The sequence below is a fragment of the Microcebus murinus genome, chromosome 19 (assembly GCF_040939455.1).
Source record: "Microcebus murinus isolate Inina chromosome 19, M.murinus_Inina_mat1.0, whole genome shotgun sequence".
NCBI classification, from domain to species: Eukaryota; Metazoa; Chordata; class Mammalia; order Primates; family Cheirogaleidae; genus Microcebus; species Microcebus murinus.
Window position 1 is genome coordinate 18,256,641 of NC_134122.1, and position 20,221 is coordinate 18,276,861.

At 40.9% G+C, this 20,221-nt stretch overlaps 1 long non-coding RNA gene across 2 annotated transcripts in view; it reads left to right on the plus strand.

Annotated features, from left to right (window-relative positions):
- Nucleotides 1-498: 498 nt before the first annotated feature.
- LOC142862426 (uncharacterized) overlaps nt 499-20,221 on the plus strand; it is a 36,293-nt gene continuing 16,570 nt past the window's right edge. For both annotated transcript variants that reach the window (XR_012913490.1, XR_012913491.1), the window contains exon 1: nt 499-770. This is a non-coding gene — a long non-coding RNA (uncharacterized LOC142862426). The remainder of the gene's footprint in view (nt 771-20,221) is intronic.

A 20,221-nucleotide genomic window follows, 5' to 3' on the forward strand; every position in this document is an offset into this window, starting at 1 on the left:
GTTCTAGTTCATTCATTTTCATTGGTATATATTTTTCCATTGTATTAATCTTCTACACACCATTTCCATCACATTTCAAAGGTGATTATATGTGCAAAGCCCTTAGCACAGTTCCTAGCGCAAAGTCAGCACTCAAAAAATTTGTTATATTGTTGAATGACACTGAGAGCCAACGAATGTAACAACTTACACTTGGTACTTCTGGCTGGATCTCTACCCTTCGCCCCAATACTGAGAATACAGCTGGTTCTTCCGCCCCGACTTAATTACAGCGATAAAATTTCACCAGGGTGACAAACTGGCCCTACAAAGCATCTAAGACTACATTTCCCAGAGAGCATTGCGGTATACTTTCAAACCCAATTTCAGTTTCCTTTCTCCCTCGGCTAACTTCCGGGTCATGCAGGCAGGGCCAAAAGAGTCATCCAATAAGCGCCTCCGCAGTCTGAGAGGGCGGAATAATTGTCCAATGAGCTTCTCGGCAGAGGCGCCAATGAGCGCGAAGGTTGCTGGGCGGAGTCATTGAGGCGCGCCAGCTGAGTCTGGTAGATACTAGCTCTTCCCTCCTGCCTTCTCCGTGCTCCTCGCTCCTACCTATGTCGCCGGTAGAACCCGCTTCACGTGTCTGGTGGCACGGTACCAGGAACCTCCAGGCCCATGGCCGCTGGCCTGAGGGAGCCCTCTGCAACCCACTATTCTTCTGTCTCGAGCTGCGGCACCGACGAGGAGGGCGTGCGCGGCACCTGTGAGGATGCTTGTTTGTGAAAAAGGTGCGTGTGGAGCGCGGGGTTAGGGGCCGGCGTCCAGGGGGCCGGGGCCCCGGTGGGAGGCGGGCCTGTGTCTGACGTATACACTTGGATGCCCATAGGGATGCGGTACCAGACTCGAGGGATTCTCGCTTCACACCTGTGAAGTGCACTGAGCAGGGGGTCGTTATGATAATTTCTGAGTTCCTGCTGTGTGCCAGGGGTGGTGCAAGCCTGGGATATCATGACTGGGAATACCCAGGTGGACATGGTCTTGGACTTCTCGGAGCTAAAGTCTTGCTGGAAAAACAAACATGAAGCAAATAATGAGTTGATGATGAATTATGAGGAAGAGGAGAAGTGCAGGTTCTCCCTCAGTTAAAGGTTACATTGTATTGAGGGTTGTCACGATCCCCACTGTGCACCTGTAACTCAGGCCACTGAGGGGGAAGTGACCTTTCCAGGTTCACAAAATATTTTTTGTACAGCCAGTACCATGCTGGATCAACTCATAGGGGTGGGGGTGTTGCCAGTACAAGTGTGTGTCGCAGAAAGAGAAAACATGAGGCTTGAGTGTTCTCTATTTATTCATTCAACAAAAATTGAGAGCTTTTTTTTTCTGTCAGGCCCTTACTTTGGGCTGGTTGGTGGGAATTCAATGATAGGAAAACATACCGTGTTTCCCCGAAAATAAGACTGGGTCTTATATTTATTTTTCCTCAAGAAGACACCGTAGGGGCCGGGCGTGGTGGCTCACGCCTGTAATCCTAGCACTTTGGGAGGCCGAGGCGGGTGGATTGCTCAAGGTCAGGAGTTCAAAACCAGCCTGAGCGAGACCCCGTCTCTACCAAAAATAGAAATAAATTAATTGACCAACTAAAAATATATATACAAAAAATTAGCCGGGCATGGTGGTGCATGCCTGTAGTCCCAGCTACTCGGGAGGCTGCGGCAGTAGGATCACTCGAGCCCCGGAGATTGAGGTTGCTGTGAGCCAGGCTGACGCCACGGCACTCACTCTAGCCTGGGCAACAAAGTGAGACTCTGTCTCAAAAAAAAAAAAAAAAAAAAAAAGAAGACACCGTAGGGCTCATTTTCAGGGGATGTGTTATTTTCCCCTCAGAGCCTCAGCTTGCAGCCGCACAAGATGGCCGGGACCTGACAGAGGGAGCCGACCTTGTTGGTGGGGCTGCCCACACCTTTCCGGTCACCTCTGGGCTAGTAGCTATCACGGTGGGGCAGATGAGAAGGGCTGCTCATCGACTTTACCGATGAGCGACAAAATGCATGGGTTGTGCAGATACGCTGCATAGCCATGCCCATCACTAGATCTTATTTTCGGGGTAGGGCTTCTATTGCACAAATGCTTAGAAATCCTGGTAGGGCTTATTTTATGGGTAGGTCTTATTTTCAGGGAAACGTGGTACATGATGAGCAAGACAGACATGGTGTGAGAGTTGCTGAAACTCACAGCGAAGTTGGGAAAGACAGGCAGGAAACAATAACTCATGAAGTACATAATTACAGTTTTGTGTTAAGTGCTGAGAAATACCTCATGCCATTAGAGTTTGTAATTTAGACAGTAATGTTTATGCTGAGAACAAAAGGATTATATAGTGGGGAAAACCAAAGTTTTGAATTAAGACTTGCACTGTTTGTAGGTAGGTTCTTGGAGACTAAGCATAGTGATTCAGAGCATGGACTTTGGAGCCAGACTCTGTCAAACTGAATTTTGCCTCTTACTAGCTGTGTAAAATTCTGTGCCTCAGTTTTCTGATCTTTAAATGGGGGTGGTAACAATACCTGTTTTGTAGGTGGTTGTGAGGATTAAATGGTATTTAACAGTAGTAGAGCATTTAGAGTGGTCTCTAGCATGCAGTAGGTGTCAGTGGTGGCTGATTAAGTAAATAAAAAATATTAAGTATTAAAGGCTTAGAGGCAGTCCCAGGGGAAGTTTGTGAATGTAAATGGATTGCACTCAGCTGTTTCTTCTCCAGCTTTCAGTTACTATGACCACATCTGTAGCAGTGTTGAATTAGAATTTTTCTCATTAACTGCTATTTGCAAAAAGAATCTGAAGCGCCATTTGTCAGAGAGAAATAAAATTCTTTTAAGTAGCATATTAAGGTTAGGTTTATTTAATTGTTGGTAATATTTTTCACAAACTTAAAATATTAATCAGGTATAATTCAGATGCAAAGAAAAGTACAGAGGAACAGTATAACTAGAGCATACCTTTCCTTGGATAATTTTTATGATTTTAGGTGTTCTCTGCCTCAGTTTCTGATGCCCTTTGGGTCTACAAACATCTAAACACAGTAGGGGAGGGTTGGGTTTGGAACTGCAAAGTAATATAAAGCAGGAGGCCCCAACCTGAACTGCACATCAGCATAGCCTGTGGAGATTTTTATAAAAAATACAGATGTTCAGGACCTATTCTAGACTCATGAATCACAATCTTCTAGCATAAATCCTGGATCATAAGGCCACAGGTGTTTGCCATCTGGGATGTATTTCATAAAAGTCTTTTTTGTACTGGGTTTTCCCTCTGAAAAAATGTGCAAGGAGATTGTGAGAAGAGATAGTGAGAAGTTAAATATCTTTCAGATTCGGTGATATTGTGATCTTCATGTTCACTGTAATGTATTAAGCCACTAAATATTGTCAGAAGGTCATAATATTAGATAATCCCTTGTGTGAGTGAATCATGGGCAAATTGCCCTCCTTTGTCTGCCTCAGTCTCTTCATTTTAAAGATGAGGGTAGGCAGCACTCTGAGAGGCTGGGGCAGGAGGATGGTTTGAGGTCAGGAGTTTGAGAACAGCCTGAGCAAGAGCAGGCCCTGTCTACTAAAACTTGAAAAAATTAGCAGCACCTGTAGTCCCAGCTACTCAAGAAGGCTGAGGCAGGAGGGTTGCTTGAGCCCGGGAGTTTGAGGTTTCAGTGAGCTATGATGACACCAGTGCACTCTAGCTGGGGCAACAGAGCAAGACTCTGACTCAAAAAAAAGAAGGGGGTGGGGGTAGATAATAAGGATAACCTACCTTTTGGGTGTGAGGATTAAATGAGATAATTGACTTAAAGCAGTTGGTGTCTGGCACAAAATGAAGGCCTCAGTAAATTATTATTGGTAGTTTTGATTTCCTTCCAGTCTGAGTATTATTTGGTTGAATTTGCTGAGTGTGTAGTAGCTATGGGTCAGGCTGGCCCTAAGTGAGTTATAGCCATAAAATCCCTAAAATAACACTTAAAGCCAATTAGCCTCCCAGGGCACCTACAATTCTGTTACTTCTGTTTGGTTTGCTTTCTCCTTTAGTTCAGAGTCCTTCTAGGGATAATGAGAATATTACCTGTTTCAGAAGAGTTATTGTGAACATTAAATGTGGAGTACTTCTAACAGTGCTTGGCATACAGTAGGTATTCTAAATTGATAGTTACTGTCATCACCACCCACCAACCCATTGTCATCAAATCGTCATCCACCATGGACTTGTACCATCAGAACTTTTCTGATTAGATATATTAGGTTTATGCTTACTCATTACTTACCATGGTAGCTAACTCTCCCATGCTCTTATCATGCTCATCATGCTATGCCCCTAAGTCAGTTTTCCACTCTTCTTCTCACCTGTGACCCAACCTTCCCACCAAACTCTCGCTGTGTCCTCTGAAATCAGCACTCCTAAATCCACAGATGCCTCTGGTTCCTCAGCCTCTCCTTAGCCATTCTCTCCCTCCCTCTGCCTTAATTAACCCTTCCCCTTCCCTAGGGACATCCTTTTCCTGAAGCCCTCTCAGGTGGTGCCTCTCTTCTTTCATAGCCTTCATATCTCAGGATTAGGGGCTTAGAGATTTGTGTCCTCACTGCTGTTTGCCATCCCATTTCTTTGAGTTCCATCATACTCAGCCGGACCACTCTGCTGCTTCTGTTCGCCTTCTGGTTATTCACCCAATTTATTGAAGACTTTGTTGCTGGCTCTCAGACTTCCTCTCTGCCTCAATTCTTTTTTTTTTTTTTTTTTTTTTTGAGACAGAGTCTCGCTTTGTTGTCCAGGCTAGAGTGAGTGCCGTGGCGTCAGCCAAGCTCACAGCAACCTCAAACTCCTGGGCTCGAACGATCCTTCTGCCTCAGCCTCCCGAGTAGCTGGGACTACAGGCATGCGCCACCATGCCCGGCTAATTTTTTCTATGTATATTAGTTGGCCAATTAATTTCTTTTTTATTTATAGTAGAGACGAGGTCTCGCTCTTGCTCAGGCTGGTTTTGAACTCCTGACCTTGAGCAATCCGCCCGCCTCGGCCTCCCAGAGAGCTAGGATTACAGGCGTGAGCCACCACGCCCGGCCTGCCTCAATTCTTGATATCATCCTAGGCGACCTCAGTGTCCATGAGAAGAAGGCAGCCTACACACAAGCACTCACTTTCTTGAATGTCTTGTTTGCAATGATTATCTCTTCTCATCAGATTCTACCACCTCTTCCTGCCATGATGCCCTGTATTTCCTTTCTGATGCTGCACTGCCTCACACGTGACCAGTGCAACACTCTCCAACCTGATCTCATCTTTCCAGGTTGCTTGGTTAGTTATTTCTGCTATGCCCATTTTTCCTTAGGACCTCCATGGTTTTCTGTATTCTTTAGATACTCCCTTTCTGTTGTTCCCTCTCAGTTGATCTTGGAGTTTATAGTTTATCACTCAGTAATTCTCTTGGCAGTGCCTTTATCTCCCTTGCCCTTAGATTCTAGTAGACCTAAAACCCTGGTTGAACCAAGCTATCCATTTTTACCTTGAATACTGGTGACAGAAATCACACAACAGAGCAGCTTGGTACTGCTATGAATTCATGTCACCCAACTTCACCTGTGCCCTTAATAGATCCTGACCATTCTAGTATGTTTCTCTGGTCAACTCACTGTCTCATTCTCCAGAATACTTAATTCAGACATTTTCTACTTTCCTCAAACTTCTGATTTATCCCACTCTTTCTCACGATAATGTCAGCTATTGCTTAAGATAGAAAGTGGAAGCCTTCAGGTAGAAACTCTGTTAACTTTTCTCCAAGAAGTTTAACTATCTTTTCCTCCCATTATAGTTGTCAGTGTCCTCCAGTAAAAACCACCAGAAATACCTTTGATGAAACAAATTGGGTTTAGTACTTGTGGTAATGAGGGAAATCTCACACCGTGAGGAACTATGGGGCATATAGCAGTAAAAGGGTGTTAGAAGGACCTTTTAGGATTTGGGCTTTGTCTGGGTGATGTGGAGGAGGGTCCAAAAAAGTAGGGATTTGCTCTGGACTGAGTGCTGATAGGTGGGGACAGTTCTATCATTATGTTGTCCACTAATCTTTTCTAGAAGGGCTTTGGCTAGAGTAGTGTTAAATGTATAAAGAAGCACAGTAACTCATATCAGCCAGAGAGAGGGATGTTTGGTATTTTATGGGTGGCATATTGACCTTGTTTTTGTGCTAAGAGGAAATTACTAAGTGGTCTCATTTCATCTTAGATCATCACTATTGCAGAGGGTCTCTATGTTGGTGTTCTGTGAGATTGTTTATGTCCAGCAGAAGAACAGCATGGCCTTTCTGGGTGTACCAGTCAGCTTCCAACAACATTAAGGCCTGGCTTCTGGTACCAGGCTAGCTCATAGGGGTCAAGGCTGCTTTTCTTTGCATGAGGAGAGGCATAGAGGCTGATGCAGAACAGTATGTTAGGGGAACTTGGGATAAGGTGGGGAGTGGGTGGCAGGAGAGAGAGGTGGTGAGAGAACAAACCATTTAAGGTCCCAAGGAGTGTGGGTTTCATCCTCAGGGATTTTAAGTGAGGGAGCTGACATGATCTGAGTTTGCAGCTTAGAAAAATCTCCACCGCTGTATGGGAGATGAGTCAGTGATGAAATAGAAGTTCCCTTTCCCATGGCCACAGTTATTGCTGGGGCTTTACTTGCTCACATAATCTATTGCAACACTTCCTGATTGTTCTATCTGCTGGTCAGGTGATTTTTATTTTATTTTATTTATTTATTTATTTTTTTGAGACAGAGTCTTACTTTGCTGCCCAGGCTAGAGTGAGTGCCATGGCATCAGCCTAGCTCACAGCAACCTCAAACTCCTGGGCTCTAGCAATCCTACTGCCTCAGCCTCCCGAATAGCTGGGACTACAGGCATGCGCCACCATGCCCGGCTAATTTTCTCTTTATATATTAGTTGGCCAATTAATTTCTACTTATAGTAGAGACGGGGTCTCGCTCTTGCTTAGGCTGGTTTTGAACTCCTGACCTTGAGCAATCCGCCCACCTCGGCCTCCCAGAGTGCTAGGATTACAGGCGTGAGCCACCGCGCCCGGCCAGGTGATTTTTAGAATCGCTGATACTATCCTGTCACTTACTTAAAACCGTCCGATTCCTCAGCAGCTAGCAGGTAAAAATCTGCACTTGGTTGAATGACATACTGTACCTTTTTATGATCTGGTCACTCTAGCCTGATATCTGACTGCCAACTATCCCAAAGTCACTATTTCTAAAACTGTTCTTGAGATTACCTTCCCATGCTATCCTCCCTGCTGCCCCACCCACACACCCTGACAGCCGAATAGTGGCATTGTTTATTGGGTTTGCAGGTACAGCAAGGTAGGTATCATGGTGGAACCGCCCTTTTACTTTCCCCCTTATGTGATCAGTCAGCCAGACCTGTTGATTTTAAATGCTAAGTATTTCTGGAATCTACTTCCTTTCCTCAACCTCTGGTTCTGGCATCTCAGTCCAAGCCAAGGTTATCTGATCTGAGCTAAGGCACTAGTCAGCCTACTGGGCTCCCTATTCACTCTTACCCGACTCCACACCCCTATCTCACACTGAAGCCAGAGGTGTGTAAAAGGCCCATTTGATCATTGTCATTCTGTAGCTTAATGGCTTCCTGTTCCTGTTAGAAAAAGACTGAGGTTCCTTCCATGGTCTTCAGGGCTCTGTCTACCCTGTCCCACTTCCCCAGCTAATTTCATACCACTCTTCCCTCTCCTGGGCCGTTCTTTCAGGTTCCTCACAGGTGCCATGTCCTTGGGATGGGGTGGGATGGTTTCCTTTGAACATGCTGTTCCCTCTGCCTGGAATGCATCCTCCCACCCTGCCTTGCTTAATTAGTTCCACATCATCTCTCAGATTAAAGCGTTGCTTAACATTCTTTACTGAGTTCCTGCTCATTTCATGGCAGCACCATTTTAGACACTGTGGACACAGAAGAGAACAAAACAGAAAAACTAGAGCTCTTGAGGAGCATTGATTCCAGTCAGGGAAATAGCCAGGAAAGAAAGAAGTAAAATGTCTGGCATGTCAGATAGTGGTAGATGCTGGGAAAAGTTGTCATTTGAGATGGAGTGGCTAGGGAAGGCATCGCTGAGGAGGCCTGCTGAATACCCAGCAGGGACCATGCCTACGTTTGGGCCATGTGCTCAAGTAAATATTTGTCAGCTGGCCAAAATGACTACCAACTGAATATAAATGTTCAGGGTGATATTTCCTGATCATGTCTTAAAATTCTGGTTTTCTGTATTACTGGTTTTGAGTGGTCTGTGTGTTCTAGAAACTGGACTAAGGTTTATAAAGTTGAAATTTCATTGTGAAAATTATAGAACTTAATCTCATTTCTCAACTGAATCAAAAAATGTTTCTTGTTGACATGGAAGGACGTCACAGGGTCACCTCTTGGCAAAGGCAGCTTTGTCCTGAGGGCTTCAGCCCAGGGCCTTTGCAGCACACTGATTGCATCTTCCTAGCTATGCCTCAGAGAGCAAGGTTGAGATTTTGATCTGAAATATTTTCAAGGCAGGTGCTGCTTTCATCCCCTGGGAAGATATGCTACTTTTGAGCTAAAATTCTGTTGAAAATAAACTAGCTGTAAAACTTGCCCATCAATAAAGTAAATCCAGGGTATTTTTTTGTTGTTGTTGTTGTTGTTTGCTAAGGAGCCAATTAAATTTTGGAAAATATTTGCCAAAGATAAAAATCTTAGAACTAGAATATCTCGCATCATTTATTTTCTTAATTCACTTGTGTCATTAAAAAAATTAAGTTTATCTCTTTCCCTCTTCATGGCCTGAAATGAACATATTGTATATGTCATTCACATAGATCCGCTGCCTTCTTTTTGATAGCTGAATAATGTTCCGCAGCATAATTGTAGTTTATTTGGCCATTCTTCTGTTCATCATTTAGGTGGCTCTGGTTTTGCTATTACAATAATGCTGTGATGAGCATTTTTGCACATATGTTTGAATTTTCCTGTGAAATAGATTCAGGGGGGAAGTTTCTGCCAAATGATCTTCAAAAGAGATCGTGTCAGTTTCCATTCCCACCCCTGGTGAATGAGATGCTAATTACTGGATATTCTCAGTGTCTTCAGTTTACCAACTGGCAAGTAGAAAATAATCTCTTAAATTTGTAGCCTATAATCACTAGTGAGATTGAGCGTTTTTTCTTTTTTTTTTGGTATATATTTATGGGATATAAGTGTAATTTTGTTACATGGATAGATTGTGTAGTGGTGACATCCAGGATTTGAGGTTATCTATCACCTGAATAACATACATTGTACCTATTAAGTAATTTCTCCTCACCCACCCCTCATTCAGCCTCCGGAGTCTCCATTGTCTGTCATTCCACACAATGCTGATCATGTTTACTCTGCTCAGTGTTGTTGATCTTTTTTATGTGAACTGTCTCTCCATGTCATTTCCTAAAGGGCTGTTTGTCTGTCTTGTTTGGTTATTTGTATTTTTATTATTGATTTGTAAGAACTCTTTATGTCAGGCATAGTACTTCTTTGCTGCTGTAATTGTTGCAGTACTTTCTGTCAGGCAGGCTGATGCTTGTCTCTTGGTTTAATGTGTGTGGTGCATTTCATAATTCAGTAGTTATAAATCTTTATGATGCAAAACCTGTCAGTTTTTACCTTTATGGGTTGTGGGTTTGGAGTAGTGCTTAGGCCATTTCCAGTCATGATAACTTTTCTTTTAGCACTTTTATGGTTTTGGCTTTTATATTTAAATCATTCATCTCTCTTTATTACTTCACATATTGTAAGGTTGCAGTGTTGATATTGTCCCAAATCATTGGCCAGTTGTCCCTCTACCAACTATTGAATGGTCTGTATTTCCCCATTGATTTGAGGCCTTACTTATATTACATACTAAATTGTTATTTACACTTTAACATGGCAATGCATATGTCATCTTGACTTTCAGTTGAAATAGCTTTTTTTCCATTCTGTTGGCTAAAAACGTGGACACCTAAAGTTACTTGGTTGTAAGTTGAGTGAAGCTCCCGTAGCTTGTTTCACAGGATAAGGATAGGTTTTACCAGGGAATTTCAGGATTTTCCTAGTCCATTTGAGCAGCTTTGCTCCAGCAAGGAAGACGAAAAGGAAAGAATACTAGCAAAAGCCATATGCCTTGAGTGTGTTCTTTTTCATGAAGAAAGCAGTACCCTTTCAGGAAGCTCTACCCAGTGTAGAGCTTCTCACTGGCCAAGAGTAGGTCTCTGGGAGCTAAGGGTTTCTAATAAGGCCAATTGACACCTCAAATAAACTTGGGATTCTCTTAGTAAGGAAGAAGGAATGAATGGATATTGAAAGGGAACTTGGAATGTCTGCTCCATCCTTAATTTTTTTTTTTTTCTTCAGAATTTCTCTAGGTATTCTTAAGGTAGAGGGAGAAGATAGGAGTAAGGAGCTGGGAGAGAGGGAGATAATTTACATATAATAAAATGCTCAAATCTTCAATGTTCATTTTTATGAGTGTTGACAATTGTATATACCTGTATATACAATTACACACCACCACCCAAAATAAGAGACAAAAATCTTTCTTTTTTTTCTTTGACTGGGTCTAGGTTTTTTGCTCAGGCTGGAGTACAGTGGAGCAATCATAGCTCACTGCAGCCTTGAACACCTGGGCTCCTTTGGCCTCAGCTTGCCAAGTAGCTGGGACTACAGGTCCCAGCCACCATGCCTGGTTAGTTTATTTTTCAAATTCTTTCAAAGATGAGGTCTCACTATGTTGCCAGGCTGGTCTTGAACTCCTGGCCTCAGCCTCCCAAGTCGCCAGGATTACAAGGGAGAGCCACTGTGCCTGGCGGTAGATATAAAATATTTCTGAAATTCCAGAAGATTCTCTTATATCTCGTCCTTATTAGTCTTTTCACCCCACCTAGTAACTATTTTCTGATTTTAGCTGCTATAGATTAGATTTGCCTGTTCTTGAGTGTCATATAAGACAGCATGTTTTCTTTTGTGTGTCTTTTGCCGAACGTATTCTTTGAGATTCATCCATATTGTGTGTGTTGTCAAAGATAAAGCTGGGCACTGAAGTGGTAAGGACAGATTTTAATCAGTAATAACTAGTGCAGTTCAGTCAAATTCAATGCAGTGTGAACTGAGCTCAGCTTCAGTTTGTATGGAGGGGACTGGGTGTTGTAAGAGGAGAATGAGAAAGTAGGGAGATGAGCAGGGCTCAGTAGAGTCAAAAGTGAAAAATTACTAAAAGTGGGAAGAGAGGGTGGGCCCATGTAAAACCAATCCCTCTGGGTTTGCCAACTTGGGCTTATCTAAGTTAGGCTCCTACCCTCCCACAGAGGCTGGGAGAGGAGCCCTATCTTTGGGTGTTGGCTAGAACAAATTCTTTTGGCAGCCTTGACTTTTCTCAGGCAGGTACTTTTAGGGGAGTCATCATAGAGATGAAGCGTTGAGCTGTTAGAAAGTATGTTAGTGTTTAAGTCTTTATTGTACAGGATTGAGGCCTAGTGGAGAAGAGCCTGAGAGGAGCCTGGCTAGAGTTTGATCAAAGAGAGAATCTTTGTCAGTGTAAAGAAAGAGTTTGCTCCTTTTTAATGTTGTATATACCACAATTTGTTCATCTGTTCACCTGTTGTTGAACATTTGGTTTGTGTTCAGTTTTTGGCCATAGTAAATAAACTGTGGTGAATATTCATGTATAAGTCTTTCATTTCTCTTGAATAAATGTCTAAGAGCAGAATTGCTTAGTCGTCATGTGGGTGTATTTTTAACTGCTAAATTAATTTCCCAAGTGATTTATTAGTTTATACTTCCCACTACCAATGTATCAAAACTCGATTTGGTCTATATCCTTGTTAACATTCAGTATTTGTGGATGTGAAATAGCATCTCATTATGGTTTTAAATTATATTTCCCTGGTCAATAATGATAAGCACCTTTTCATGTACTTTTTGGCCATTTCTTCATCTTTTATGAACTAAGTCTTTTGCTGATTTTTTTTTTTTTTTTTTTTTTTTGAGACAGAGTCTCACTTTGTTGCCCAGGCTAGAGTGAGTGCCGTGGCGTCAGCCTAGCTCGCAGCAACCTCAAACTCCTGGGCTCAAGCGATCCTGCTGCCTCAGCCTCCCAAGTAGCTGGGACTACAGGCATGCGCCACCATGCCCGGCTAATTTTTTTTTTTTTGCATATATATTAGTTGGCCAATTAATTTGTTTCTATTTATAGTAGAGACGGGGTCTCGCTCTTGCTCAGGTTGGTTTCGAACTCCTGAACTCAAACGATCCGCCCACCTCGGCCTCCCAGAGAGCTAGGATTACAGGGGTGAGCCACTGCACCTGGCCCTGATTTTTTATTTTATTTTTTTTTTGATGATTTTGTTGTTTTTGATTTGTGTTTATTATATATTCTGCATAGGACTTTTTAATCAGACAAATATATTATAAATATACATACATGTATAGGAAAATGAAGTTTGGAAATACCATTTGTAAGGGTATCAAAAAACAAACTAGGAATAAGTCTAATGAAAGACACGAAACACCTTTACACAGGATATTTAAAATATTTTTTTCTGGCCTGGCGTGGTGGCTCACGCTTGTAATCCTAGCACTCTGGGAGGCCGAGGAGGGCGGATTGCTCAAGGTCAGGAGTTCAAAACCAGCCTGAGCGAGACCCTGTCTCTACTATAAAAATAGAAAGAAATTAATTGGCCAACTAATATATATATATATATATATAAAATTAGCCGGGCATGGTGGCGCATGCCTGTAGTCCCAGCTACTCGGGAGGCTGAGGCAGGAGGATTGCTTGAGCCCAGGAGTTTAAGGTTGCTGTGAGCTAGGCTGACGCCACGGCACTCACTCTAGCCTGGGCAACAATGCAAGACTCTGTCTCAAAAAAAAAAAAAAATTTTTTTTCTTTTAATCATTAAATTTTCAATTTATTTCTTGTTATTTTCTCTTTTAACCTAAGACTTCTGTTTTGACTAGAAAAATATTTTTAAGATAAATTAAAGAAGACATAAATGGGGGAGGTATCCTTTGTCACACATTATAAGACTTAATATTATTAAGATTTCTGTTCTTCCCAAATTGATCTCTAGAGTCAATGCAATCCTACTGAAAATCTTATTTCTTTTATTGAAGAAATTAATGAATTCAAAAATGTGTATGGAAATGCAAAGGATCTGGAATAGCCAGATCCTTCCTTCAGGAGAAGAGCATAGTTGGAGAACTTACACTGCTTATTTTTTTATACTATGTAATTTTAAGATTTACTATAAAGTTACAGTAATCAAAACACTGTGATCTTGACATAAAGATATATAAATAGATCAGTGAAACAGTCCAGAAATAGGCCTGTGTACTGTCAGTTTGTTTTGCATAGAGGGTAAAATCAATTCAGTGTGAGGAAAGAAAGCCTTTTAAACTAAATTTTGGGTGAACTGGATATTCAGGTGTGGAAAAAATGGACTTGGACCCCTGTCTCATGCCATACACACCAATTAATTGGTAATGGATCATAAACTTACATATAAAAGCTAGAATCATAAAGTTTCTATAGGAAAACATAGGAGACTATCTTTGCAACCTTGGAGTGGGCAAATATTTCATAGGTAGAATACAAAAAGCACTATAAATGAAAAATAGAAAATGAACAGGTAAACCATTAAATATTTACAGTACATGGTCTTAAATGTTTTATTTTTTTCCCTGAAGTACTTTAGCATGGTCTTGGGCATCTTGTCATTACATTCAATATTAACAGGGTTTTTGTTAAGTTAGATATGGGGCATTGATGCAAGAGAACTTTCTGATTGGCTTCCCCTGTTCATCTCACCCTCCTGTCACTGTGATACCTTTTCCTATTATGCTTTGCCTGATATTTAGTGACTGCTTACAACAGACATAGATTTTAGATCATATTAATCCTTGTAATGTAAGCAGATGTTAGATGAAGCCAAAAGACAACACCCATAGTCTGCTGTGGGAGGGAATTGTAGCCCACGATTCTTCCTAGTTATGAGACGCAGTTTTATAGTCGATTCTACACTTAAGTTCTGGCAGGTCCACTTAGGAAATTGACAGACCTCATAGAAGGGGAAATAAATCCAAAGTCTGTTTAGGTACAGAGTCTTTTGTGCTTAAAACTTTGCTGCCTGCCTTCCATGTATAAACCAAGAATAAAATCAGTAGGAAATAGAAACTAAAAGTGAAACTAAAAGATGTAAAAGAATAACAGTAAAATTAAAATTGCAGGCAGTGCAAATTGTAAAGACCACAAGCAGTTATATAGTTAAAATTTGATATGTGAAATTTTATTGCTAAAAATAGTTGATTTTTTGCAATCCTGAAAACATCTAATGGTGCATTTCAGTTAATGACAGACTGCATATACCATGATGGTTCTGTAAGATTATCAGAGAGCTGAAAAATTCCTATCAACTGTTGACATTGTAGCCATTGTAATGTCCTAGTGCAAGGCATGACTCCTGTGCTTTTGGCAGTGCTGGTGTCAACAAATCCGTGCTGTCGGTAGTATAAAAGTATAGCACATACAATTATGTACTATACATAATATTTGATAAGCATAATAATGTGTTACTGGTTTATACACTTACTATACTTTTTATTGTTATTTTAGAGTTCACTCCTACTTATAAAGAAAAAGAGTGAATTTTAAAATAGCCTCAGACAAGTTCTTCAGGACATATTCCAGAAGAAGTCATAGGAGATGACAGCTCTAAGCATGTTATTGCCCCTGAAGACCTTCCAGTGGGACAAGATGTGCAGGTGGAAGACAGTAATATTAATGATCTTCACCCCATGTAGACCTAGGTTAATGTGTGTGTGTGTCTTAGTTTTTAACAAAAAAATTTAAATGTATAAAAAGCTTATAGAATAAGGATATAAAGAAAGAATATTTTTATACAGGCTGTATAATGTCTGTTTTAAGCTAAGTGTTATTACAAAACAGTCAAAAAGCTAAAAAAAAATTAAAAGTTTATAAAGTAAAAAAGTTACAGTAAGCTAAGATTAATTTATTATTGAACAAAGGAAAAAATTTTTAATAAATTTAGTATAGCCTGAGTGCACAGTGTTTTCATGGTTTACAGTAATTTACAGTAAGGTCCTAGGGCTTCACGTTTTTGCTCACTACTCATCCACTGATTCAGAGCAACTTCCAGTCCCACAAATTCCATTCATAATCAGTGCTCTATACAGGTGTGCCACTTTTTGCCTTTTATACCATATTTTTATTGTACTTTTTTTTAGTTTATGTACATAAATGCTATGTTGTGGTTGCCTACAGTATTCAGTACAGTATATGCTGTAAAGGTTTGAGGCCTAGGAGCGAGCAATAGGCTATGCCATCTAGGTTTGTATAAGTATACTCTATGATCTTCACACAATGGTAAAATTGCCTAACAACGCATTTTTCAGAATGTATCCCTATTAAGTGTCGCATAATAGTATGTACACAAACAGACAAATATGCATACCATTTGAGCAGTTAAAGTGTTATGAGGGAAAAAACAAGTGTGTATAGGAGATCTAAATGCAGGCGGGTAAGTGGATTTGAAAAGCAGTAGCCTTAAGTTCCCACATTAATAGAATTAAATTCCACAGCTGAGATAACTACGCTAACCTCTGTCTATAAAGCATTGCTGTCCTTGTAGGGTTGTTATGTGGATTATGTGTGCTCGTAATCATAGGTATTTGGAATAATGCCTGGCACATAGTCAATGCCTGTGTTACCTGGCGCCTGCCGTGTGGCTTAAAGAGGTAGGTGAGATGCCAGGCTTGATTTTTACAGGCTGGTAGAGCAGGGAGGCCCCTCCCATTCCCTGAAGCCTCAGGTGAGGAAAAACTTGTTGAAAGTGGATTTCACACCTTTCAGGTAAAAGACTCATTGTTGCTGTTGACACTCATGCAGATAGGACACACAGTAATGTTTCTGGTGGTTGGACCAGATCAGTGTTTCCCACAGGAGGAATGTGAGATGACGTTAGGTGGTACACAGGCAGACGTTTTATGTTGTAATAGAGAGGTATTTATAACAGTGTTGCATTAAAAGAAAATATTAGGTAGCACATTAAACATGAGTATTAAAAAAGTAAGTGACTTAAAGACATACTAAATGAAACAGGTGTGTGAATGTCATGGAAATTAAAAGCAGTAGTTGATTGAAAGAAGACTTGGAAAATCTTTGGGGCATTTCCAAATCTGAGATTTTTGATTCTTTGAATCTGGGCTTTCCATATGAAATCAAAATATACAAACAGAAGGGATGTTCTCTGGGTTTTGTGAGCAGAGGACTGTAGTAGAAATTGACAGGCAGAACTCAGTGCTCAGTGTCATAGATGGTGCAGTGATAACTGCTATTTACATTAAGTGTCTGCTCTGGGCAGTTGTGCATGTGTGTGCACACGTATGTATGTCTTCTAACAAGATGAGAACATCCCTTGCATATAATTTTGTAGCCTACTTTGTTCACCTGATACTGTAACTCCATGTTCAATGTTCTTGTAGAGAAATGTGTGTGCCAATCTTGATTTCCTTAAGATAGTCCTAGTGGTGGGACTGTTTGGTCACCATGTGTGCGTGTTGTTTCAGGCTTTTTATATCTGTTGCCACAGTGCCTTGCAGCATGCCTGTGCCCACTTATAGTTCTAGTGGTTTGAGTACCCTCTTCCTCATCCCTCTCCACAGCCAAGTTCAATTAAATAATAGTTTTGTTTCCAATTTGGTAGAAATATTGCTCTGTTTTTGCTTTCATTTTGCATTTTTTCAATTATTGATAAGACTGAACTTTTTGTGTCTTCCTTGATCAGTTGTGTTTCTTCTTGTGTGAATTGCCTCCAGTTAGTCTTTTGCCTGTTTTTTTCATCTGGGATTTTAGGGTTCTTATTAATTTATGAGTTATTTACATTGTAAGGATGTCAGTACTTTGTATTATATTACAGATATTTTTCCTAGTTTAATACTTGCCTGTTATATTTGCTTGTTATATTCAAAATTACTGTTTGTTGTTGTTGTGATGGCAGTACTATATTTGATTTATTCTGTGACTCACATGTTCCTTTCTTTATTTGTAGAGATGTGGTCTGCCAATGTTGTCCAGACTGATTTCCTGCCCTCAAGTTATCCTCCTGCTTTAGCCTTCCAAAGCACTAGAATAATGAGCATGGTCTCATTTAACTTCTTTGAAATCAGATGCGATTCATTCTCTGTGTCTTGTAGCCACTGTCAGTCATGTTAGAGTTGTCTTTACCTGTGCTTGAGAATGTGGTTGTTATTCCTAGTGGCATGGCTGAACAGCTGTGACTGCAGCCCATGGATGCTTTAGTTCCCAAGCCATTTAGGGACCATTTGAAGAAGGAGCACAAATCCTGATGTTTGAAAACCACCTATTGATAACTTCTGATGAGATCAAGAAAATCAGTCTTAAAACTTATAGAGTGGCAAGGCATGATGGCTCACACCTGTAATCCTAGCTCTTTGGGAGGCCAGAAGTTCAAGAGCAGCCTTTGCAATATAGTGAGACCCTGTCTCTACAAAAACAAAACAAATTAGCTAAGTGTGGTGGCGCATGCCTGTAGTCCCAGCTACTTAGGAGGCTGAGACAGGAGGATCACTTGAACCCAGGAGTTTGAGGCTGCAGTGAACTAGGATTGTGCCACTGCACTCTAGCTTGGGCTATAAAGTGAGACTCTGTCTCAACCCTCCCCCCCCCAAAAAAAAAACAACAACAACTTAAAGTGAGGGTCAGTGGGTTGGAAGAAAATCTAAGAGAGGATGGTGAAGCTCTCTTAAAAATGCCACATTGGCTCTAGAGTTGATGTTGTGTAAAAACTCACAAACATCCTAAAATTGAAGACTTAACCAACTTATTCCACTCATCTTTTCCTTTCTGTGTGTGTGCCGGAGAGATATGCTAACAATCTGTTTAAGCCTGAAAGAATTTTTTCAATAACCACAAAATTAAAATTCTAGGTGATAAGAAAAAGTTAATTTAATTGGCAGGGTTTTTTCTTTCTTGGTGATCTTACTATTGATGCTATCTTCAAGTTGATGAAATATATGGTTAGTGTTGAAAATTTAGAAAATATAGATGAATAAAAAATAAACACCAGAAATCTGAGAATTATTGTTAATATTTTGGTGTCTATCCCCTGATAAATCTCTGTATAATATAGACACACATGTATGTGTTGATGGGTATGTATACTACATATGTTTTTGACATCTAGTTTATATTTTAAATGACTGGTTAGTATTTCATTGTATGAATACACTGTACTTTGTTGAGTTAATCTCTAATGGCTGTGAATCTTGAAACTTGATCCTCATCTCCCTTCAGAACTCCCCTCAGTGGGGCCCAACACTGCCCTCTTCCTTACTCTTCCCATCAGTGTGTCCTCAATCTTTTTATCTTGGCTACTCTTATAGGCCAAACAGTAAGATCCTTTCTTCTCGGGGACATGGAAACCTCCTGCAGTGATCTGGCTTTGAGGAATGGAAAAAGACAAAGGTTAGAAGCATTAGGAAGTAGGAATTGATGGGATTTAGTGATTGGATATATTTATATCATGTCCTGTGGCATCTTACCACCTCTTTGTCCTTCTGTACATGACTGACCATGGAAGGTGTGCTCTTGAGGCCAGTCCCAGGGTGCCTGAGCCACCTCCACCCTCTTCTCCAGGTTCTCACTGATCTCCATCCAGCCCTTGGGCCTCCTTTGTGCTACTGGAAGGCTCACATCTGTGCCCACCCAGGGCATTTCTCTGCTGCTCTGCCTGTGTGGAATGCCTTTGGACAGCTGACTGTCTCCCATTCTCCAGCGTGACCATCCCCTCTGCCATCCCCTTTTCACCTTCATCCTCTGTATTAGGCACACTCTTCATTCCTCATAATCTTTTATCTTTGTCTCTCCTTTCTCTCTTGTTCACTACTCTATCCCCAGTGCCTAGCACTTAGCAGACACTCAAATGTTGCTCGACTAAATCAGTCATATTGAATAGTGTTGTTGAATACTCCCGAGCTGACAGGAATAGCAACTGTTCTTTGTTGTCCAAGAAAGCATCGATAAGTCCAACAAGTTATGGCTTCCAAAAGGAGGCAACTTGATTAGCTTTCAACAAAGTTGCTTGACAGTGGAGTGAGTGCCTTCCTAGGAGGAGTAGTCAAACAAGCAGTGACTTGATATCATTGAAACGATTCTTGCAGTAGATGTTGGGGTTGGCTAGATGATTTCTAAGGCCCCTCTAGCTCTTAAAACTGTGGAATGAGTGTTCTCATTTGTGTGGTTACTAGTCTACCATTCTTGTTTCAACTGCAGCTCTGGCTTTTACCACTAGATGGCACTAGACAATTCCTTTGAAATCAGTGTTTATAAAACTGCCGTCCACAGTGAGAAAATATATTTTTCATTGCACTTACATTCTCAAAACACACTTGAAACAAAAGTTTCATGAAAGTTTTACCATTACTGTGTGTAACACATCTTATTTTCTTTTTCATTCTATCTTCATTTTTTTCTTAAATGCAGGTTTGCAAACTAATTTTATGCTATTAATGGGTCACAGCTCACAGTTCGGAAACCACATTTTAGGTAACTGAACCAGTTTACTGTTATAAAACTCTGTGGGTATGCCATTTTCCTTGGAAAGACTGGGCTTGTGTAGCAAATCCTGCCCACTAGTGAATATTTTACATGTGTCTGTGTTGGGTTGCTACATAGAGTAGCTAAACATATGTGCTTTCTTATGGGTTTCTGTGGATGAGAGAGACTGTGGGAGACATGTTTGTGCATAATTCAGCGTGTATTGTAGTCAAGGCAGAAGTAAGCCCTATCTGTTGATGTAAGGAAAAGCTATATTATCGGCTTCTGAGAGTTCAGAATCTAGCTTGGAGCTACAACACAGACACATACCTTAAATTTCAGCTCACTTATCAAGCAACATGGAAACAGGGTTATTATTCAGGGTGTCAGTTAGGATGTGTTAGGTTACAAGTAACAGAAACCCAACTCAGGTTTGCTGAAAGGATGAAAACACTTCTTATTTCACAAAATATATGTTGAGCTATAGAGCAGTCTACAGGCCCACAGCAGCTGAGCATGGCCTTAGGGATCCAGGTTTTTTTCATGACTTCTCAGTTGTCCTATGGCTGGTTCCACTGATGGCTGCA